Here is a 24,691-nt window from a genome sequence, read left to right on the forward strand (position 1 = left end):
TTATTTTACATCGGACTGCTAAATGTTTATTTTGAGCGAGTTGCTGAGTGTTGCTGGATGTAAATGAACAAACAAGGGATATGGACAAAGAATTTTAACAACGGACATATTGCAATCTACGGAAGGTAAAACTTTATTTTATACAAATTCTGCTACATCAAGATTAGCATCTTGCATTAGAATCTAAACGCGATTAGCGCAATATTATTAGTGCATATGGTATTCCAATGTATTTATGTTATGTGATGATAGCATGTGTAACTTGTCTAACTTATACTTATTAGTTTATGATAAAAAATAAAACTCAGCATGGGAGCTTTACAACGAGTGAACTGAGAATATTGTAACTTATCTTTAGACAGAAAGGAACTGTCACAGTGGAATCTGCAAACTAGGCTTTTGAATCGTTGATCGCGGGATGGCTAACCGATCAGTTAAATTAACGAGTCTTAATAATATGTTTTGGAGCTGGTGAGTCAATTTTGCAAGCTTTTGCAAATGTCTCCGTTAGTAAGTAAAACCAATAACTAATATTGATGTGTGTGTGTGTGTGTTTCCTTCATGATCCAGGCATTTTGGGAATAAATATTATCCAGCCACACGATGTTCAGATGCGGTGAGTATTGTCATAAAATACACGTGAAATAGAGGCAGAACATGTGAATCTGCTCAAATGCACTGGTTCAAACCCTCCAGACAAGCTTTATCTTCTTGAGTTAACAGGCCTAGCTGACCCAAAAATAAATGTCTTTCAAAATGAAAGTATTTTCAAACCTGTATAACTTACTTTTGTAAAACACAAGAATTTTGGGAATAAAACAACTGTATTCATTGTATGACAAAAATAAAAGGCATTTTTCAAGATATCTTAATTATGGTTCTACATAAGAAACTCATACAATTTCAACATATGGGTGAGTAAGCTACATAATGAAATAACTTTTTTTTTTTTTTTTTGGATGAGCTGTTCTATTAGTTCACCTCAAAGTTGAAAATTGTGTCATCATTTACTCACCCTCAAGTTGTTTCAAACCTGTATGAATTTCTTTCTTCTGCTGAACACAAAGAAAGATATTTTGAAGAATGTCTGTAACTTGGGTCCCATTGACTTCCATAGTATTTTTTTTTCCTACTACGGAAGTCAATGGGACCCAAGTCTGTCTGTTTACCGACATTCTTCAAAATAAATTTCTTTGTGTTCAGCAGAAGAAAGAAATTCATACAGGTTTAAAACAACTTGAGGGAGAGTAAATGATGACACAATTTGAGGTGAACTAATCCTTTAAGGACATTTGCTAAATTAACCATGTTTTTTATTATAGTGTAGAAACCATGTTTTTATGGTGGATTGATTACAATAATTTATTGAGTATAGGAGCAGGCTTCACTGCATATATTAATAAACTTTTAGAGTGCTGGCCTGGATAATTGTAATACGTAAAATAGGAAAGAGGCCGCACTATGCATAAACTTTTATTTGCAAAAATGCGTTTCGGCGCGTGCAAACTGATGAAGGCACACGCCGAAACGTGTTTTTGCAAATAAAAGTTTATGCATAGTGGGGCCTCTTTCCTATTTTACGTATTACAATAATTTATTACCATTTGGTTAGTGTCGCAAAACATTGTTAATTTTTAGTAAGGGTTCTCCAGATTTATATAACACTTATAGAACATTAAAAAATGGTCCTATGTTACCCGGTCAATAATCCTATTAACACACTTTAAAAAAAAAAAAATTAGATCAAGCATTGGACTTACGGAGCAGAATAGGCACCAACAGAGAAACAAGTCCATCACTAGTAAGTATCCACTGCAGTATCTGGTTACACTTTATTTCGATAGTCCACTTTCACTAACATGTCAACTAACTCTCATTAGAGTATTAGTAGGCTGTAGTAGACAGTCAATAGACTGGTAGGTTAAGTTTAGATGTTAGGATTCGGGTTAGGAGAATAAGTTGACTTGTAGTTGCCAAGTAACTTATAGTCAGTAGAATGTCTGTTAGGGGACCAACAAAACAGAGTGTTAGCAAATATTAAGCAGACAGTCTACTAATACTCTAATGACAGATAGTTGACATGTAGTTGCAAAGTTACTTATAGTTAGTAGAATGTCTAAAGTGGACTATCGAAATAAAGTGTTACCCAGTATCTAAATCCACAGTCAATTTTAAAGGCACAATGCACTCCGAAATTAAAAAATGATCTCTTTTTTTCTTCTCTCGTGCCAATCCAGATGTATATCTGACTTTCTTTCCACAAAGATTTTTTGAAAAATTATCCATTATTGTAAGCCAATATAATGCAAGTGCATATGCCAGAAACTTCATACAGCCTACTCACAGCTTGCTGTGTTGTTCACACAAGATGTTTTCTGCACTTATCATGTGAGCTTTACAATGCTCTTGGACTTTTTCGACCTTCAGCATTTTGGTGTCTATTCACTTGCATTATTTGACACACAAACACAAGAGATGGATAATATTTCTAAAAGTCTAGTTTATTTTTTCTAAAATATGTGTTTTCATCCGAAGAAAGAAAATCATATACCTTTCGGTCGGCATAAGGTAGATAAAATGAAGGGGGAATCAGTATGCTCTCCTTTACCTAGTATTATTTATAAACCTTACATGTGATTTAATAAATGTACAATTAAAGGGGTGTTCCAAGCAAGCATCTAAATCCCTTCACAAAGAGCCCTTCCACAAAAGGGTTAGCAAAGGGGGACATGCATGCGATGGTAAATTAACTGAAGTAATTTTATCTTATAGTAATTTTATATTATATTTATGGTAATGTGACCTAGGATGGCAAGTTCCTGTGATTCATTTTAAAACTAGATATGGTGGAAGAGTTCCATTTAACATAGAATAATTGAGTTGTTTGTTTGGGTTTGCTATATTACACACATTTTCATCATACCGAAGTTCCATAGGTAAAACTTTTATTAATAGATGCGTTAACCCTACCTGCAGGGTTAAAAGAAAAGACGTCAAGAACACACAAACTTAAGGAACTTTTACACATCAACAACGTACTAAAAACGGAAGAGTTTTTTCTTTGTACAGATGACAACGTTATTAAAACGATTACCGTTTGGACAGATCCTCTGTGTTAATCTACATGTTCCTTCTTTTGGTGATGCACATTTTTCTATCAGACATAAGTTTTAGATACCAGACAAAACGAATGAAATGTGACCCATGCTAATTAATTCCCCCCTTTTACCTCTCTCTTTTATCTTTCTGTGGCCAGGATCCGTCATTCATCAGAACAGCTACCAAGAGAAGTGAGTATTCGTCCTCTACCTCCTTTGTCTCAATGTTATTTAAACACAATTGGTCTCCAAAGTACTATATGTATGTGTTTATATTAGGGGTGTAAGATTAAGAAAATGTCATAATTCGATACAATTGCGTTTTTCGATGCAAAAACGATTCTCGATAAATTAAAAAAAAACGATTCACAGTATGTAAATGTAGTTACTTTTCCTATGTAGGTATTAGGGATGTGCATCTCCATAACTGAGGCCGATACGATACGCATCTCGATGCATAGCCAACGATACAATACATTAATGATACATATAAGCAGCTGCCAGCTACCGATGCAATGCAATATGATTCACTATTATTACGATCCGGTGCGATTCAATTTCGATTCAACGCATTGCAAAAATATGATACTATGCAATTCAATATGGTATAGATAGTTAACTTTTATTTCTTTTGTTCAGACATAGGGCAAATCATAAAGTAGCTTAAGTGCCATCTGACTTTTAACACATGGCTCTCTCACAATCAAAAGATTTGGTTTCCACAAAAAAAGCAGGTACTGTAGGCTAACTGACCAGAAAGCAGGTCCTGTTATTATGTGCTTCACGGGCCGTTTATCAGTTTATCAGTACACGGCTCTAAGAGATCCCCACTGAAGTAATAACATCGCTGCGAGATCTAGTGAGAAGCATTCATATTTCTCTGTTAATAACGGATCAAACAGCGCTGACGTGGAAACATTGTGCCATGAATGAACAATCCAGTGTCCACAGATCAGCAACATTCACCATGGATTTACTGTAGTAACACTAACTGTAACCATGGAAGTTTGGCAGGAATAGTAGGCTATAATGCTTTCAAGTTACATTACGTTGGTTTTATTTTGACATGAATAAAATTACTGCCCTCAAATGTTAATCTGAACTAAAATAAAACTTTGTTTATAACTACAATATTACATTTCATTTTTTTTCAAGGAGCTGTTTTACATGCTTCTAAGAGTCATATTATTCATTATTATAGCTTCATCATTCCTCAAAGTAAAAAAAAAATCATACTTTATGATGTTAGGTTTAATACAAAAAAAAAAAGTTAAAAATATTAAATCAAGGAAATTTCTCTGGCATTTCTTTCTTTTTCCTGTATCGAAAACGTACCGAACCGTGACACAAGTGTATCGTATTGAACCGAACCATGAATTTTGTGAACCGTTAACTTACACCCCTAATATGTGTGTGTGTGTGTGTGTGTGTGTGTGTGTGTATATGGGGCTGTTTAAACCTGGCCACTTGATGCGTTTTCTCAGATCGGATAGCTATCTGTTTTATCACAACATTTCCATTTACACCTGGTCACATAAATGTGTTTTTGCAAAACGGATATAAATCCGATCTTCGATTCCCTCGCTATGCAAATTTAATGACGTTCACGTCACCGAAAGCAACAGATATGAGCTGCATTTTATTGATCATCCGTTAAAATTTCTAAATCAAAGACCGCAATAGGAGAGAGCGCAACAGCCCTGGTAAGATCATTTCGTTTCTTTACTTTTAATGATGATAACTGTGTTAAGCATCGGGGACTTACTTTCACTTTGATTTGCGATAGTTTGCACGTTGGCTTGATGAATAACGTTAGATGGTCAGCGGCGATGTGGCAGTGGCGTCGTCATAACTAGCTATAACATGACATATAGCCTATAACACGCTCTCACACCTTTATTTTAGAGCGTTTTTGGGAGGAGTAAAATTTACATATGTGGTTTCAACAACCAGATGCATTTACACTTTCAGATGCATTTTCCAGTTTCTTCTGGAATGCGGCCCAGACCACCTCCTGAAGTGGTTTGAGCAATCAGATTCAAATGCGTCACGAATGCGTTTCGGAGGGCATTTACACCTGGTCTTTTCAAGATCATATAGCTATCCGATCACTAAAATCGCATGAAGTTGTAAATGGCCCCTATATGTGTGTGTGTGTGTGTGTGTGGAATGCCTTATATCAGGCTTGATGTAATTGTACTTGATTTGTGATTTATTTCATTTAATTGATTCGAGTACTCAAATTTTCAACTATGTATCTCTGCTATAAGCTAAACCACAACAGTGGCATTTGTATTTATTTATTTTACATGTGGATTTTTTTGCTTTGATTGTAGCTGCTGTCATGAAATGGGACCCAGCTGCAACAGAGGCCCAAATAAAGTCTGTAGCCGATCATCTGAAACTGCTTGCTGCTATAAATGAAGCTTGTGAACCTTATAGCAGCCATATTTTGTTAATTGTTATGTTATATTGTTTTAACAACATTTTATAGATTATTTAAAGGGAAATTGTGTTAATTTACAACTTTACTGTTCTGGCTTTTAAGTTTTATTGTGTTAATTTATACTTTACTCTTCCGGCTGTTAAGTATTGGTCCAGCAGAATGGTAATAAAAATATATTTTGAGATTTAAATAGTTGATTTCTTGGAGTGATTAGTTTGGTTTACAGGAAAATGGTAAGCAGTTTATTACAGTTATATTGTTAAGATATACAAATGCAAGTATATACACTACACAGTTATTCAATTGAATATTCAATATTATCAATATTCTTTAAAATCTTATTTAGGTCTATGGTCTGTGTGTCTGCAGTTTCATGACACGACAGCCATTAACAATGAGTAACTGGGGTTTTCTCAGTGAGAACTAGCTCACTCACTGCCACTGTTTTGTAAATATTTGTAAGTAAATATTTTTTAAAGTTGGATCCTTGCAAAATGCACATACGGGATTTCCATGTCAGTATGGGTCTTTAACAGTCTTTGACATTTCTACTACAGAAAACACGTCTAATACAACTTTTATTCTGGCTGCCTTTAGATGTCTAAGAATGACGTCTGTAGCACGTCTTTAATTTACGTCTATACAATGTCCAGAAAAGACGTAAAAAAAACTTTCATTCTGGCTCCTGTGAGGACGTCTTCTGGATGTCTAAGAATGACGTCTTTAGCACGTCTTTAATTTACGTCTATACAATGTCCAGAAAAGACGTAAAAAAACCGTTCATTCTGGCTCCTGTGAGGACGTCTTCTGGATGTCTAAGAATGACGTCTTTAGCACGTCTTTAATTTACGTATATACAATGTCCAGAAAAGACGTAAAAAAAACTTTCATTCTGGCTCCTGTGAGGACGTCTTCTGGATGTCTAAGAATGACGTCTGTAGCACGTCTTTAATTTACGTCTATACAATGTCCAGAAAAGACGTAAAAAAAACTTTCATTCTGGCTCCTGTGAGGACGTCTTCTGGATGTCTAAGAATGACGTCTGTAGCACGTCTTTAATTTACGTCTATACAATGTCCAGAAAAGACGTAAAAAAAACTTTCATTCTGGCTCCTGTGAGGACGTCTTCTGGATGTCTAAGAATGACGTCTTTAGCACATCTTTAATTTACGTCTATACAATGTCCAGAAAAGACGTCAAAAAAACTTTCATTCTGGCTCCTGTGAGGACGTCTTCTGGATGTCTAAGAATGACGTCTTTTAGACGTCTTCTAGACGACTTTTTGCTCGCTGGGACAGCTTGGGCGATTGGAAAGGGATCGTTCTTTGATCGCTTTCTGTATATAATTTAATAACAGTTTAAAAAAGACTATTTTCATAATACTACGAGAAATTATGTGAAGTTGATCGTTTAGTCACTGATGCATAAACAGTATTGAACGATTTTAAGAGAACTTGAATAATTACACAGAAATCACTGATCGTAGATCAGGCATTAGAATACACATGGTTACTTACATGTTGCTGGCAGATCCGTGTCGGGAAATTATGATTGACTGATTTAATAAAGTTTAACCATGCTGGAATCCGAAGGAAGCTTACGCCTGGTTCACACCGGACGCCGAAGCGACGCGGAACGGAAAATCACGCGCGGCCCGGCCCTAACCTGCCTGTTCACACCAGATGCGTATTCTCCGCGGCGGTCGACAAGCGCTTCTGCTCAGTTGTTGTTTATTCAGAGCTATTTTTTAGATCATGGGTAAGTAAATAACCTCATAAAATGAATACACCATGTTTCTGTAACCAAGAAGTTTGTACACTTCTTTTATTAATCCGTTGTCGAGACACACACGCAGCCAGAGAGAGAATATGGTAGACAGTAGTAGTGTAGATATACCGTTGAAATATACATCCTCTCTTCAAATTTATTAAATCTATTTTGTTGTGTTTTTTCTTTGTTTGTTTTCATCTTTCTAATCTGTTTAGATACACAAATATGATCGCATTTGTCACTCGCGGTATAAATTTTTGAAAATTGCTTATATTTTGACAATTGACCGGATTGTCTCGTGTTTCTTGGTGTGACTTCCTGCCGGAATTGACGCGGATCACTCGCGGCTCGCGCAAAAAATAGACCAGTATGGAGCTCATAATATGACAAAAGGATTTGAATTTGAATTGTGTAAATTTGAATTATTTGCAAGTGTAATCTAACAAAATTGAATTTTTGGTGGTAGTTTAAATAGTTCTGAATTTGATTTTTTTTTAAATGAATATTGAACATTTGAAATTTAACAAATTGAAATGTTTTTATGGCTGAATTTTATAGACATGTAGTTTCAAACAGCTAGTTTTTTTGTTCTGAATTCGTATACTGCAAATATTCAGTTAAAAAAAATACAGATTCAAGTTTTCAAGATGAAGAAATTCGGAACTTCAAATTCAGTTTTCTAAAATTCAAGTTCAAAAATTCAAGTTCAAAAATTCAGATCTTACAGAAAGTAGGTCACAGGTCATCCACAGGGAAGAGTAAAGGATCTCAGATAAGTTGAACAGAGCATTTTGGCTGCACTGCAGTAGTTTTCTGCCGCAAACGCGGTGGTGGTTCAAGAGAATTTCAGGCTCAAGAGAGGTTCAGCAGTTGCACGGAGCTTACAAAACTTAACGTGTGTATTGCAACTATAGGCTACATTTAATTTTCTCATCAAACAACTAGACTAACGAATGGCTCGGTACAACAGAAGAGCTTAGAAAGGGCTTTTTCTCTGTGTAGACCAGCAGTTGGTCTGAATTTGCTATAACCTATAGCCTATTTTCCGGACTGTATAGGCTAAGTCACGTTTTATCATGAAACACTTTAAATAATCTAAATGTTGACTTTCAAAAGTAGGCGCGCCAAGAAGGCTATTCTCTGTATTTTGGTTCATTTTTGGTGAGCGCCAGAAAGATCTAAAAAGACCGAGACGCGCTAAAGCAGCTCATCATGTTGTTTTATTTATTTTTCAATGACATGATATTTTGTAGTCATTTTGAATGTACACAAATAAAAATATACATTTTACTGTTTCGAATGATGTCATATTATCTGTATGACTATAAATAACAGCAGTGGAACAAATCCAAGAGATGGCGCTCGCGCATCGCGCTCTCACACAACATAGTATCAGGTCTGGCGTTGCTTCATATCGCAGACTGTTCATTATCAAAATGAAACACAATCAACCAAACATATAAAAAGTTATTCTGCCTAATTTAATTGGTCTGTTGTACAATATAAAGGGCAAGCTGTGCCGCACACAGTCCTACTTGTTATTCCAAACATTTACCTTGCTGTGAAGACGCTGATTTAGCCTGGACTCGACTGAAGTATGAAGCCTTCTTTATATTAATAGTTAGCATCCACATGTTACATTGCAAATATGAAAACTTTTGACTGAATGAGAGATGCGCGACCGTTTCGATTTAAAGGTGCCATAGAATGGATTATTTTATTATTTTATAATGTTTCCTGGGGTGCCCTTATAATGTTAGTATGTTTTTTAGATCAAAATTTGTTATAATTTAGAAATAAAAGGCATATTTCCTAGCCTGATTTCATCCATTGATTTGAACACTCTGTTTGAAGGGGCGTGTCTGCTGTGAGACTTCAGTGTTGTTGCCCACTGCTGTGATTGGCTGACATGCTTGCATATGAAATATCTGGCATTACATGTAGAGCTATCTGGAAAACTTTTACTATTACAGCTTTTATATGTTTTTACTATTACAGCTATCGGGATTAACGAATCATGATAAGTTTTTTTTAAAGTATTTAGATCTATTCCCATCACATAAAAGGTTTCAGTGATGAGCACTGAGCAGATGACAGCCTGTTGATCGCGTGAATGAAGATCTTATCACTGCAACGCGATATACTGATGCATAAACAGTGTTGAACGACTTTGAAAGAAAGATTATCTGTCTGAATTTGAACAATTACACATCAGAAATTCACATAACCCACTGGTTCTCCAGAGGCTCGGATGAAGGAGCAAAAAAATATTTTTGTGTTCATTTGTACAACCAAACACTGAGCAACTGCCATGCTTCGTTCGCTCGTTTGCAAGCCATGATGTCTCTCGAGGAAAAAACAATATCGCGCTGGATCTAGATAACACAATGTAAATTATCGTTAATAAAATCCCTACTTGCCGCTTGCGGGAATATAACGTTAGTTGAAATTGCCCCCTTCGTCCGTTTGAGACGCCGAGAGAAGCCTGGCTGCTTGATATTGTTGTAACAGTCCGTGGTGAAATGGGCAGAGCAACTAAACAACTTCGAATTAAACTGTAGCGGTATCCGATTATAGATAGATAGATTATAGATAGATCTGCCATTTTCCCTATGATCCTCCTCCTGCTTGTTTCTTCACCTGCAGAACTTCTGATGATTCGGCTGTGCAGTTTCGCCTGGCACTGAGCATGGGCTGGCATATGCAAATTTTTAGAGGCGTACATATTAATGATCCCATCGGTTTCGTCACAGTTGGTGTTATGTGGAGATTCGCCCGTTTTTCAGGGGTGTTTTTCAAAAACGAGATTTAAATAAGAAAGAGAAAACTATGGTGTTTGAGACTCACTGTATGTCATGTCCATGTACTGAACTCTTGTTATTTAACTATGCCAAGATAAATTCAATTTCACATTCTATGGCACCTTTAAATAAATTTGTTTAGGCTTGGCGTTTAAAATAGGCTAAATGTTGTTTGTAATAAAGGGCACAGTATAGGCTATTTTTATAGTCTATGTAGCCTATATTATTTTATTATACATGGCTACTTATTTTTCATTCTTGTTGTTTTCTGCATTCATTTGTCATACAGTAAGGGAAAGTAAAATAGGCAACACATAGCCTACATGTTAACAGTGTTTATCATGTAAATGTTGTATTTTATTTACAGGTCTTTTACACTATTGCTGAATAGGCTAATATTAAAAAAAATTTTTTTTTTTTATGACGCGTTTCTCTCTCAACATGATCCGGTGTGACTTGCACTCATGTGCATGCGACTTATTTTCTGGCAAATACGGTCAGTTAAAAAATGTTGCTGTAGCCTATTATTACAAAATGCATAGAGTGGAGACCATTTGGGCAAAAAAAAAAAAAAATGTTTTGGAAGTTTAGTTGCCAGAGAAAATAACACACCGTTTTGTTTAACATCAATTGATACTCAATATTAATTAAATAAATAAATATAATGTCAGAGAATGGACAAAGCGCATCATTTTGAGATGTAAATTATAATACATTTTAACACACAAGGCCTACATCATAAAACTCAGAAGATTTTGTATTTTAATATATTATATTATAATACAAATAAAAAGGCGTCATATTCAGTCGAGTCCCAAAATACACGTAGGCATATAGGCTAAATCAGCGTCTTCACAGCAAGGTAAATGTTTGGAATAACAAGTAGGACTGTGTGCGGCACAGCTTGCCCTTTATATTGTACAACAGACCAATTAAATTAGGCAGAATAACTTTTTATATGTTTGGTTGACTGTGTTTCATTTTGATAATGAGCAGTCTGCGATATGAAGCAACGCCAGAACTGATACTATGTTGTGTGAGAGCGCGATGCGCGAGCGCCATCTCTTGGATTTGTTCCACTGCTGTTATTTATAGTCATACAGATAATATGACATCATTCGAAACAGTAAAATGTATATTTTTATTTGTGTACATTCAAAATGACTACAAAATATCATGTCATTGAAAAATAAATAAAACAACATGATGAGCTGCTTTAGCGCGTCTCGGTCTCTTTAGTTCTTTCTGGCGCTCGCCAAAAATGAACCAAAATACAGAGAATAGCCTTCTTGGCGCGCCTACTTTTGAAAGTCAACATTTAGATTATTTAAAGTGTTTCATGATAAAACGTGACTTAGCCTACAGTCCGGAAAATAGGCTATAGGTTATAGCAAATTCAGACCAACTGCTGGTCTACACAGAGAAAAAGCCCTTTCTAAGCTCTTCTGTTGTACCGAGCCATTCGTTAGTCTAGTTGTTTGATGAGAAAATTAAATGTAGCCTATAGTTGCAATACACACGTTAAGTTTTGTAAGCTCCGTGCAACTGCTGCAGCGGTCTATTATTTCTAGAATATTAGAAATCTAATACTCAAGCTGTTTTCTCATTTTTCTACTCTTAATATTAAATAAAAAACGACTGAACGAAAGATACACGGATTCTCTTGAACCACCACCGCGTTTGCGGCAGAAAACTACTGCAGTGCAGCCAAAATGCTCTGTTCGACTTATCTGAGATCCTTTACTCTTCCCTGTGGATGACCTGTGACCTACTTTCTGTAAGATCTGAATTTTTGAACTTGAATTTTTGAACTTGAATTTTAGAAAACTTCATCTTGAACATCTTGAAAACTTGAATCTGTATTTTTTTAACTGAATATTTGCAGTATACGAATTCAGAACAAAAAAACTAGCTGTTTGAAAATACATGTCTATAAAATTCAGCCATAAAAACATTTCAATTTGTTAAATTTCAAATGCTCAATATTCATTTAAAAAAAAATCAAATTCAGAACTATTTAAACTACCACCTAAAATTCAATTTTGTTAGATTACACTTGCAAATAATTCAAATTTACACAATTCAAATTCAAATCGTTTTGTCATATTATGAGCTCCATAGACCAGACGCCGAAACTGGCGCTTCACGACGCGCTCCGCGTCTGGTGTGAACGACACCATAGGTTAACGTGGGCGCCGAAAGGAAGCGGCCTCCGTTCCGCGCCGCCGTCCGGTGTGAACCAGTTACGGTGCGTGTCCACTACAGCGGCAAAAGTCCGCTCAGTGCCGCTGGCAACGCTGTAACGTCTCCGCTTTGGGGTGTGTCTGTTGCGAGTGTGTTTAATCTAAGTTTTTTACAACACACACACAGTATAATCATTAGAGATGCACGCGGTTACATTTAGAAATAAACCAGCTTTGTTTCCAAATGCACCAAGCAAAGATATCCTTTCAATTGTATAAACTTTTATAAACCCAGCCAATATAATCACAATAAACACATCCAAAATGAAATATTTAACATAAATAACAGCTGCAAAGCGTCTAATTTGTAAACAAAATGATTTATGCACTAAATCCAGCATAAACTCCGGCACAATTTGCATATTTTTAAACTCTCAAAACAGACGTCACATCCCGAACCTCACAGCAATTGGCTGCCGACCGCGTCTTTCGCTTGATATTTGCATAAAGTCGAGAACTGCCCAACCTTGACACTCTCGGTCGCTCTCAACGCTTTCTCCGGTCCGCTGTCAAATCCAAAATGCACTGCGCGAGCGTGAAGCTCGACTTCCATAGGAATGAATTGAAAACGCTCGCTCCGCGCCGCTCGCACCGTGCCAGTGGACACGCACCGTTACCCCTCATTTACACTGCACACGTCTGCGGCGCATTACGGCTGCGACACGGCTACCGGAGCTGATCGCGCCCATTCTAGTCAATGCTTGTGTTTACACCGGCCGCGACGCGGCGCGTATCAGAAGCTTCCCAGAAGCGGCTCTCCGCGCCGCTTCGCTAAATATAGGCGCCTAGTCTATTTTTGACGGACGCGCGTCCAAGTCGCACCGGGAATACAAAATAAAAGTAAAAGAAAACATTGTCAAATTCAAAATAAACACTCTGTGCAAACTTCCAAACGTATTACACACCAATATCCTTGGTAGAAACCATAGACTGTATGGTAGAAACCCAAAAATCAAGAAAAAACACGTCGGACAGGCAAATCACGTGGTCTCGCGCATCCAGTCGCTCCGCTTCTAAAATGCTCCTGGTGTGAGTTGGCACCGCGTGGAGGACGGAATAAAACCTTGTCGCAGACGTAATGCACCGCACACGTTTGCAGTGTAAATGAGGGGTTAGGCCGGTGACACACTGGCTGCGTGGCCTGAGCGTGGCGTTTCTGTTGCGTGTCAGCTGCATAGAGTGTGCGTGGCGTTTTCCATGTCTTTGCACACCAGAAGCGTGTCTGACGCGGCGCTGCTGCTGCTAGGTGACATATGATAAGCCTCATTGGTGATATATTTGACATATGGGAAGAGAGTTGTGGATACTTCATGTTAAACATAAATATATAGCAGCAAAGACAACGTCAGTGTTGACGGCAAAATAGGCTACAGAATATTTCGTTCTGTATTGACAGGTGCAGTATTTGAAAATCAATAATATTTTTTTTAATTGCATTTATATTTGCATTTATGTCAAACCCTAGACACTTTCAAACATCAAAATGACATTTATTAATATGTATTCGTGTCAAAATGTCATAAATATCTTTTCCTATTCAATTTTGCTTGGAAACGCTTCCAAGACGCTTGCGTGTCTCGTGAAAAATAGGCCGGTGACACACTGGCTGCGTGGCGTGAGCGTGGCGTTTCTGTTGCGTGTCAGCTGCGTGGCGTGTGCGTGGCGTTTTCCATGTCTTTGCACACCAGAAGCGTGTTTGAGGCGGCGCTGCTGCTGCTAGGTGACATATGATAAGCCTCATTGGTGATATATTTGACACATGGGGAGAGAGTTGTGGAAGGCCTATACTTCATGTTAAACATAAATATATAGCAGCAAAGACAACGTCGGCAGTGTTGACGGTAATATAGGCTATAGAATATTTTGTTCTGTATTGACAGGTGCAGTAGGCTACTTGAAAATCGATTATATTCTTTTTAATTTATATTTGCATTTATGTCAAACCCTAGACACTTTCAAACATCAAAATGACATTTATTAATATATTCGTGTCAAAATGTCATATAAACATCTTTTCCTATTCAATTTTGCTTGGAAACGCTTCCAAGACGCTTGCGTGTCGCGTGAAAAATAGGCGTCGGTTCTATTTCTAGCATGCACGCGTTTTCCGCGCGGCTCGAGCCGCGCCTGAGACGCGCGTGTCACGCAGGCAGTGTGCAAGCTCTAACCTGTTAACATGGAAGCCGAAATAAAAACGGACACGCCACGCAGCTGAGACGCTTACGCCACGCATCCAGTGTGTCACCGGCCTTATGCAGACTGTCTTCTTCCACAACCAGGCACTGCACAATGTTTAGTAAACAGCATGTTTATTGCTTGGAAGTAGCTCGATCCGGTTTAGCAATTATCATGTCGTCCTATGTTATTTAGCATGTTTGGGCGAATCGGTGGGCGGGGCTAAACAGGCCGTGTTGAAGTAGGCGTTGATCTTCTTTTGTGGAGGCGGTGTTTTATCCTCTTTGACGTCATAGTTCCCCACTTTGAAAAACGAGTCGTTTGCTGAGCCTGATGTCTATAAAAGCTTTTATTGGACTAACAAGGTAGTTTTCAGTTCTGAAACTTACAGGATATTATTATAGTATGATGATCTCTTATATGTCAAAAGCTCAAGGAAATTTTGATTTCTCAGTTCATCACCCCTTTAAAAAATAGAATAAGATCAAAGAGGTTATTTAAAATATTGTTAAAAAATATATATTTAAAAACTTGTGTTGATATACTATCAAACATTGCCTGTAAGGCTCTGATCTTCAGAAGGTGTCAGAATTGAGGTGTCATTTTTTGGGCTGCCTCTTTCTTTCACAGTTTCTCCTAGAAAGACAGGATGGGAGACAGTTGCCCCAGGAAGAAAGGACGATTAGCTTATCATAACAATCAATGGATAAGAGTATATTAAATTGAACTTCCTGGCCATTTTGTTTTGACCCCTGAAGACACAGGTATAAACATCTAATTCTATTGATCTCACAGCCCTGGTCAGTGTAGAGATGTCAAAATGTCACATTTTGGGGTCTCCCAGACAATACAGGATGGGAGACAGTTGTCTGTGATGGTTTACGTTCGTTCACGTTTACGATCACTCAATAATAAAACTTTAGAGGTGACTATCCTGCCTTTTAATTGTTTGATGCTTCCAGAAACAAATTGCAAACCAAATACACAACAACAACACACAGTCAGGATGGGGAGCGGTGCCCCTGCATGCATCTCAATTCATCTAAGTTTCTCATATATCTCATCTCATGTTGATAAGCTTAAACCCTATCTTTAGAATACTTATATTTAATCAAATTTCATCTTATTTCATATGTCTATTATTGTATATGCTTTTATTTATCCGCAATGCTTCTTATTTCTCAAAACTCATTTGTACTGTTTCATTCTCACAGACATTATGGACGGTTGTAATCCGAAAACAATTCAAAGAGCTGTGGACTTTAACCAGATAGAGACAAAAAATACTCAAAAAAGTATAATTTCATCGAAAGTAAGTACACTTCAACTCACGTTTAAAAGATTAAAACTAACTTTAAAATACTTATACTTAATAAAATTAATCTTATTTCATATAATATGAATGAACTATTATTCACTTTTTACATTCTACTAGGAACTGACCAGATCTTAGCTTTTTGACATCCTTCATTGTCCCTGCTTTAACAGAAACACTTCTCTGAATAGCTAACGGAGACAGCTTGAAAAGCAGCATATCAGAAACCAGGGACTCCAGAAACATAAATGTCTGACAGTTTTTGATTTTGGAAGAAGAATTGGAGCCAAGGTATTGTGTTGGAGCTGGGACAGCCACAGCATGTCACAATTCTCAAGTACCAGGATCTCTGTATCCACTGACACAGGTCCCAACCCACGGTCTAACAAGTTGCCCCATTTGTTGACTCTTACATTGCTAGAGACCTATTCCACCCCAGGTTCCCACAGTCAGTGGTGGACATCACTAATTATTTTTACTTAGTTACTGTACTTAAGTACATAAGTATCTGTACTTTATCTGAGTATTTTTATTTTGGGAAACCTTTACTTTTACTTTACTACATTCCAAAGCATAATATCGTACATTTTACTCAACTACATTTCATAAACACATCTGTTATTCCTCTTTATTTTGAACTGTCGAAATCGTCACCTGCTTATCGTAACCATATTATCGTCTAAACAAGGAAGGTTTAAAACAAAAATGTATGCCAACGTCACACATCTTCCCTGCTGCGGTTTCAAATGATAGTAGTACAGTTATAGCGTTCTTCTTAAAATGTTAACACATTTTTCCCCATGTGGACATCTTTTTTTTATATTGAATGTTTATATTTGTCAAGAAACATTTATTTAGTTTTTCCCTCATTTTTATATACTGTGTGGTATATTTTATTATTTTCACTTGTTTGCACACTTGAATTATCAGTAATTATCAGTACTAGTTATCAGTGTATCACAAGTTTTGGTAACACAATTTCATTCTGATGACTGACACCGTGGTAACTATATCAACATCCTGGCATCTCGCGTTTTTGGTATTTTTGGCCAAAGTAATATTGCAGCAACCAAAGGCTCACAATGTTTGACAATTTTAACCAAACCACCATCGACAGAAGCGTCATGTTTTATTTATGCTTGGAAGGCTACTTTGCAGAGCACTCTCTTGCAGTGTTATATCCACTTATTATAAGCGTTTTTGGTATTGTTGTATGGGCTTGGCTCATAAACTGACCCAATTTATGGAGTTAATAAAAGGGCCAATTGTGGGTTGTGATATTGTGGTCTTATTTTCAATATAAAGCATTTAGATATATTTAGGTTTATTATGGGCTTGGTCTTGTTTGCTCTTTTTTTTTTCTAGCAAGATCTGGCAACATGAATGAGTCAAGGCTCGTACTTCCTTCCCTATGATTTTCTTGCACCACACATACAGAAGTGAGACACATATCTAATGCGAGTTTAAATATGTCATTAACAAAGTTGTTGTATACTACAAATACTACATGCCACTACATAACCAGAAAAGCATAAGAAGATTGATGAATGTTTTTGGTCAATCTTAACCTCTTATTATGGAAAAAAGCTCAGGTTTCACTTCCTCTGTACAGAACTGAATATTTCACAACTACAGACTGCTTTAGGCTTTAATCCATTACTAAAAGATGTTAAATGTTAGCAAACAATTATTGATGGCTTACATGCAATGCAATTACACTGTTAAAATGACATTATCAGTGATTGCACAATGAAAAGTACAAAATTCATCTCTATAGAAGTTTACCCATCTATAATGACTTTCTGAGAACCCCAGAAATGTGAAAAAGGTTGACTGAAATATTGAGGGTAGAGGGGGGTAAAACTGTATTTCACACAACAGCAAACCTTCAAGTTAGTGTGTGAGCACCAGAGCATAACATTAAAAAAACTTCACACTTACTATGTCAGACGAAACCACTGTTTGCCTTTTTTTCGGAACAGTAAGAGGAACAGTATTTCACTTACTCATCTTCAGGACAGTCTTTCTGCAAAACATACAAAAGAAGTAGTTATGACCATGTCAGTGCCCTCTTTCACAAGAAATGCTGAAGAGTTCAAACTGAAAATGTGTCATTTTCCTCATTAAAATTTTTAAACAAAGATATTATGAACAGTGCTTGATAATAGATAATCTGCTTTAAAATCATGTGCATTTACCTGAGAAGAAGACTGAAGTCATGTCAGTAGCCTAATAAAAACTGATTTAGTCTTACATGAAGTGGGATGTCTTTTTGGCGAACCCTGACATTGGACAGTACACTTTGCTCCAGTTCAAAAAACTTTGTTAAAATCAAAGACAAAACTCTCATGATTAATTAGCATTAGTTCTAGCCTAGGTTAAATGCATCTTCTCATCTGTTCACACAACAAGAATGCATTTTAATGCACAGAAGCCAGTATCAACTCAATCACCACAAAAAGAACAAAAAGAACATGCATATAATCTTAACTTACTGTATAGTTTGAAATGGAGCTTTAGAATTTGATGGCTATATGGAGGCACCCTACCTGGCAAATCTGTAAGAGTATAATAAAAAGAAATGTCACACAAAATATTAACATTTCAATCTAGGTTCATATCAGTAACGTGGTGGTTTTGAGGCCATACTGTATTTGTCCACGATGCATTTCTCTTGCCTTCATTGTTAAGTAACGTGTGTTGCTCAAATGTCAGCTTCCTTTTGTCCTTTTGTTGCAAGATACTGTAAAGATGTGATGACTACAAGCCCCATAATGAGGACAATTTCAATAAGTGCTATTAAAGGCCAGCAGCAGAGAATCATTAGATGTTTAATTAACAAACCTTGTCAGTGGTTGCAAATAGTCTATACCGAGCATATCAAATCTACGCATAGTACTCCTGGTTATAACAAACTATTGGCTGGACAGTTTTCCATCCAAAAAGTGGGAACATGAAGGTAGGTAGATGACATGACCATTTTTTTGGACAGTTGCTTTAAACATCAATTGCAAAAAAGCACCATAGAAGTGGTCCATGTGGCTGGTGTACAATACTTGCACAAAGCTATCATAAAAAGACTATAGCGCACTAGTCAAATGAACTATTTTTATGATACCTTTAAGGTGTTTTTTGAGCTTGAAATTTAAAAACAACTATCCACTTTTGTTGTTGTTTCATTCTGTCTAAAGCTGCTTTTTAACTGCTTATGACAAACGACAAATGATAGAAGTCATTCATTGTTCCAGACCTATAGGTCATTTGTTCTTCTGTTGTGTTCAACAGAAGAAGATATTTAGGGGCCAAGCCCCGAAGGGGCTGAGGCACCTATTGTATCCGTTAGTTTTCTTATTATTGTTATTAGGGGCCAAGCCCCGAAGGGGCTGTGGCACCTATTGTATCCGTTAGTTTTCTTCTTCTTATTATTATTATTATTAGGGGCCAAGCACCGAAGGTGCGGAGGCACCTATTGTATCTGTTCCCGTTCTTCTTCTTCTTCTTCTTCTTCTTCAAAGTTTTGAAATGTGGCACACTGATAGAGGACAGTCTGAAAAGTCACCATAGCAAATTTGGTGTCTTAAAACCAATCCCTCTAGCGCCACCAACTGTCCAAAGTTTCACTCATATTTATGCTAATAACTTTTGAACCGTAAGGCCTATCAACAAAATTATTTTGTCCACTTATTCCCTAGCTCAAGACGATTCGATTGCACCCTATTCGATTGACGTTATTTTCCGTCATGGAAATTTTTCCGCCATTTTGAATTTTCCGAAAAACCTACTTTTTCGAACTCCTCCTAGGCCGTTACTCCGATTTTCACGAAAATTGAACCAGATCATCTCCAGACCATGCCGACAAAAAGTTATGGAATTCAAGTTGATTCGTCAAACCGTTTTCGATAAACCCACGAACAAATTTTACGTAACGCTTGCGAAAACAGATGTAAGGCTGTATCTCCGCAATGGTTTATCGGATTCAGACCAAACTTGGTACATATCATCACAAGCATGACTTGAGGCTACATGCTGTGTTTCGGCACAACCCACCTACTGGTCCGGAGATATGAAAAATGGCTATTTTTGCTAATAACTTCTGAACAGTTTGTCCAAAAAGCATAAAATTCGTCTCGTTAGATTCAGGGCAAGATGCCGAGTCGACTGATATCCAATTTTACTATATCGGCCATTTTGACTGTCGGCCATTTTGAATTATGTGCTAAAATGCTGTATTTTAAGAACGCATGAACGGATTGTTACGAAACTTGGTATGGGTCATCAGCACGATGTCCTGAAAGAACCTGAGAAGTTAGTTTTTAGGGGCCCCGAAGGGGCAAGGCACCTATTGTATCTGTTAGTTTTTAGGGGCCAAGCCCCGAAGGGGCTGAGGCACCTATTGTATCTGTTAGTTTTCTTATTATTATTTTTCCCGAATGGGAGTCAATGGTCTAATGCCCTATCAACGGAACATAGGAAAATGATGAAATTTGGTACACTTCTAGTGATGGAGTGAAGATTTTTGATTTTCGCTACCGTTCCCGAGATATTCATCTTCAAAGTTGACCTAGCCTGCATTTTTTACCTTATGCTAGTTAACTTAGCATAATAATTGGTTAGCATGTTAACCAGATGCCATTCTTTCTAATGTGGCTCTTCAGCTATCAGGATAACCATAAGCTACATTAGCATTAAGCTAGCTTAACATGCTAATCTCGTTAACATGTATTTTGTCTGCTTATTCTTACACTGAAACCTCTCCTCTGCAGCTTTGTAAAACATGTCCTCTGGGTGGCACAATCTGTTCAACCATGCGTCATGAATCCCGAACCATTCTGGTCGTGGGTTCGAGACCAGTGTGGGGAGACTTTAAAATTGTGTATAAAGTTGTAATTTAAATTCCTTCTGGCTCTGCACTGCTGTTGGTGCTTAAATGCTATTGTGCTTGATGTACATTTACATGTATATTCAATTTGTGCTGTTTTTGTTCTTGCGGCTCCGCACTGCTATAGTAAGAATACTTTGGTTATTAAAGTTTCTTATAAAGTTTTGAAAGCAAAGTATTTTTAGCTACTTTTTGAACCCAGGGAACCATTGGAGGGCTTGGCCCCTTTGAGGCTGCTTGCAGCTTTAATTAGGGGCCAAGCCCCGAAGGGGCTGTGGCACCTATTGTATCCGTTAGTTTTCTTATTATTAGGGGCCAAGCCCCGAAGGGGCTGAGGCACCTATTGTATCTGTTAGTTTTCTTATTAGGGGCCAAGCCCCGAAGGGGCAAGGCACCTATTGTATCCGTTGGTTTTCTTATTATTAGGGGCCAAGCCCCGAAGGGGCTGAGGCACCTATTGTATCTGTTAGTTTTCTTATTATTATTATTATTCCGCAAATGGGAGTCTATGGCAGCCCTATGAACCGTACATAGGAAAATGATGAAATTTGGCACACTTGTAGTGATGGCCATGAATAGTAAAAGTAGCAATTTTTGAGTCTCTAGGACCAACTCTATAGCGCCACCAGCAGTTCAAAAATTCAACATTGAAATGGTTATAACTTTTGAACCCTTTGATCTAGAAAAATGAAACTTAGTACACCTGATTCATCTCATCATGCTGATCAGAACCAATATCTTACATTAAGACTCCACCCATTACAGTAGTGGCCATTTTGAAAAGTACAGTATGCAGTTTTTTTGCTACTCCTCCTTCAAAATTGGTCTAATTTTGTCCAAACATGTGCTCAAATGATCTTCGGACTGAGCCGCATAAAAGTACTGTCCCCGATTTTTTTGCTATACTGGAAAAAAAAAAGTTATGATGTCGCAAACTTAACGAGGTCGACCCAAAATTGGTTCAGAAGCTATAGTTCGGCCAAACTTTGATCAATCGAAACGAAAATTGGTACGTTTCATCGGAAGCATGATCTGATGTACCATGCCAAAGTTGGGAACAGCACCACCTACAGGTCATGAGATATGGAAAATGCATATTTTGGCCAATAACTTGTGAACGATTTGTCAGAAAATTATAAACTTGGTATCTATCGATTCCTTGGGTCATGACGAATCCGTGGATATCGATTTTGCCATGATGGGATGTACCACGTGTCCGCCATTTTGAATTATGTCATAATTTGCAATATCTTTTAAACTATCTGAAATTTCTAGACCAAATTTGGTATGGATCATCATTAGCATGGCTCGAAAGTACCTGAGAAGTTTGATCACAGTGCCACCTAGTGTTCCAGAGATATCATTGTTTTTTGAAAAAACGCTTATAACTTTTGCTAACATTGCTTGAAATTTGATTTCTTTATGTCAATATATTCCTTGGCTTATGCTGATTTCAACGATATCTCATATGTTATTTTTCAACAATGTGACTGGCCGCCATATTTGAGCGAATGTAAAACAGTTTTTTCGCTACTCCTCCTTCAAAATTGGTCTAATTTTGTCCAAACATGTACTCAAATGATCTTCGGACTGAGCCGCATAAAAGTACTGTCCCCGATTTTTTTGCTATACTGGAAAAAAAAAAGTTATGATGTCGCAAACTTAATGAGGTCGACCCATAATTGGTTCAGAGGCTGTAACTTGTGAACAGTTTGTCACAAAATCATAAAATTGGTGTCTATCGATTCCTTGCATCATGTCGAATCTGAGGATATCTATTTTGCCAGGATTGGATGTACCACATCATAAGCTACATTAGCATTAAGTTAGCTTAGCATGCTAATCTGGTTAACTTGCTTTTGTGTGCTCATTCTTACACTGAAGCCTCTCCTCTGCAGTCTGTGATTGTACATCCTCTGAGTGGCGCAATGTGCTAAACCAAGTGTCATGAATCCTTAACCAATATGGTTGTGGGTTCGAGTCCTGTGTGGGACAACTTTAAAATTTTGTATAAAGTTGTCATTTCAATTCCTTCTGGCTCTGCACTGCTGTTGGTGCTTAAATGCTCGCTGCACTGCTGTGCTTGGTGTACATTTACATGTATATTCAATTTCTGCTCTTTTTGTTCTTCTGGCTCCGCACTGCTGTTGTTGCTTAAATGCTTGCTGCGCTGCTGTGCTTACAGTACTTGTAGATTGCTGTATTTTGTCTGCTTGCTGTGCCTTGCAGGGCTTGGCCCCGTATTGCTGCTTGCAGCTATATTTATTATTATTATTCTTCCCAGTGGAAGTCTATGGCAGCCCTATGAACCGTAAGTAGGAAAATGATGAAATTTGGCACACTTGTACATATGGTCATGAAAAGTAATTGGACCAATTTTGGAGTCTCTAGGACCAACTCTATAGCGCCACCACCAGTTCAAAAATTCAACATTCAAAGGGTTATAAGTTTTGAACCATTTGATCTAGAAAAATGAAACTTAGTACACTTGATTCCTCTCATCATGGTGATCAAGACCAATATAGTCCATTAAGACTCCGCCCATTACAGTAGTGGCCATTTTGAAAAGTACAGTATTAAGTTTTTTCGCTACTCCTCTTTCAAAATTTGACCAAATTTGACAAAAATGTACTCAAATGATCTTTGGACTGAGACGCACAGAAATGACTGAACAGATTTTTTTTATTCAACTTTGTTCAAAAGTTATGGTGTCACAAAGTTAACGAGGTCGACCCAAAATTGGTTCAGAGGCTGTATCTCGGCCAAAAATTGATCAATCGAAACGAAAATTGGTACGGTTCATCGGAAGTATGCCCTGAGGTTCCATGCCAAAGTTGGGAACAGCGCCACCTACGGGTCATGAGATATGGAAAATGGATATTTTGGCCAATAACTTTTGAACAGTTTGTCAGAAAATCGTAAATTTGGTATCTATGGATTCCTTGGGTCATGCCGAATCCGAGGATACCGATTTTGCCAGGATTGAATGAAACACTTGTCCGCCATTTAGATTTTTGTCATAAATTGCAATATCTTATAAAGTATTTGACATATCGGAACCACAATTGGTAAGGATCATCATTAGCATGGCCTGAAGGTACCTGAGAACTTTGAACACAGCGCCACCTAGTGTTCCAGAGGTATAAGGTGTTTTGCAAATACGCTTATAACTTTTGAAAACATAGGTTAAAATTGGATTTCTTTGTGTCATTACGTTCCTTGGATTATGCAGATTCCGGCGATATCTCATTTGTCATTTTCCAACAATGTGACTGTCCGCCATATTGAAGCAAATGGTAAACAGTTTTTTCGCTACTCCTCCTTCAAATCTTGCTCAATTTTGCCCAAAGTTTGCTCAGATGATCTTTGGACCAAGCCGCACAGAAATGACTGAACAGATTTTTGATATTCGCTACTGTTCCCGAGATATTCGTCTCCAAAGTTGACCTAGCCTGTGTTTGTTGCCTTATGCTAGTTAGCTTAGCATAATAATTGGTTAGCATGCTAACCAGATGCCATTCTTTCTAATGCGGCTCTTCAGCTATCATGATAACCATAAGCTACATTAGCATTAAGCTAGCTTAGCATGCTAATCTCGTTAACATGATTTTGTGTGCTCATTCATACACTGAAGCCTCTCCTCTGCAGCTTTGTAAAACATGTCCTCTGGGTGGCGCAATCGGTTCAACCATGCGTCATGAATCCCGAACCATTCTGGTCGTGGGTTCGAGACCAGTGTGGGGCGACTTTGAAATTGTGTATAAAATTGTCATTTAAGTTCCTTCTGGCTCTGCACTGCTGTTGGTGCTTGATGTACATTTACATGTATATTCAATTTGTGCTGTTTTTGTTCTTGCGGCTCCGCACTGCTATAGTAAGAATACTTTGGTTATTAAAGTTTCTTATAAAGTTTTGAAAGCAGAGTATTTTTAGCTACTTTTTGAACCCAGGGAACCATTGGAGG

General features: G+C 37.4%; 1 protein-coding gene and 1 long non-coding RNA gene across 5 annotated transcripts in view; one reads left to right on the top strand and one right to left on the bottom strand.

Annotated features, from left to right (window-relative positions):
- Window positions 1–24,691, bottom strand: part of LOC311092555 (inactive rhomboid protein 2-like) — a 288,243-nt gene that overhangs the window by 238,458 nt on the left and 25,094 nt on the right. Inside the window, exons 2-4 of one of the 3 annotated variants that reach the window (XM_084129369.1) lie at window positions 18,344–18,406; window positions 18,047–18,168; window positions 17,790–17,874 (exon numbers count right to left, since the gene is read on the bottom strand). The gene's annotated coding sequence lies outside the window, so the exon portion shown is untranslated. The remainder of the gene's footprint in view (window positions 1–17,789; window positions 17,875–18,046; window positions 18,169–18,343; window positions 18,407–24,691) is intronic. The other 2 variants (XM_084129367.1, XM_084129368.1) reach the window with 2 other exon arrangements.
- Window positions 66–5,694, top strand: LOC311092781. 2 transcript variants are annotated; one of them, XR_014608291.1, is made up of 4 exons: window positions 66–125; window positions 571–616; window positions 3,257–3,290; window positions 5,435–5,694. It is a non-coding gene; the product is annotated as an uncharacterized lncRNA (long non-coding RNA). The 2 variants fall into 2 exon arrangements; XR_014608292.1 differs by lacking the exon at window positions 66–125 and adding an exon at window positions 386–471.

The sequence above is a fragment of the Abramis brama genome, assembly GCF_963993115.1.
Source record: "Abramis brama genome assembly, chromosome: 11".
Taxonomy (NCBI): Eukaryota; Metazoa; Chordata; class Actinopteri; order Cypriniformes; family Leuciscidae; genus Abramis; species Abramis brama.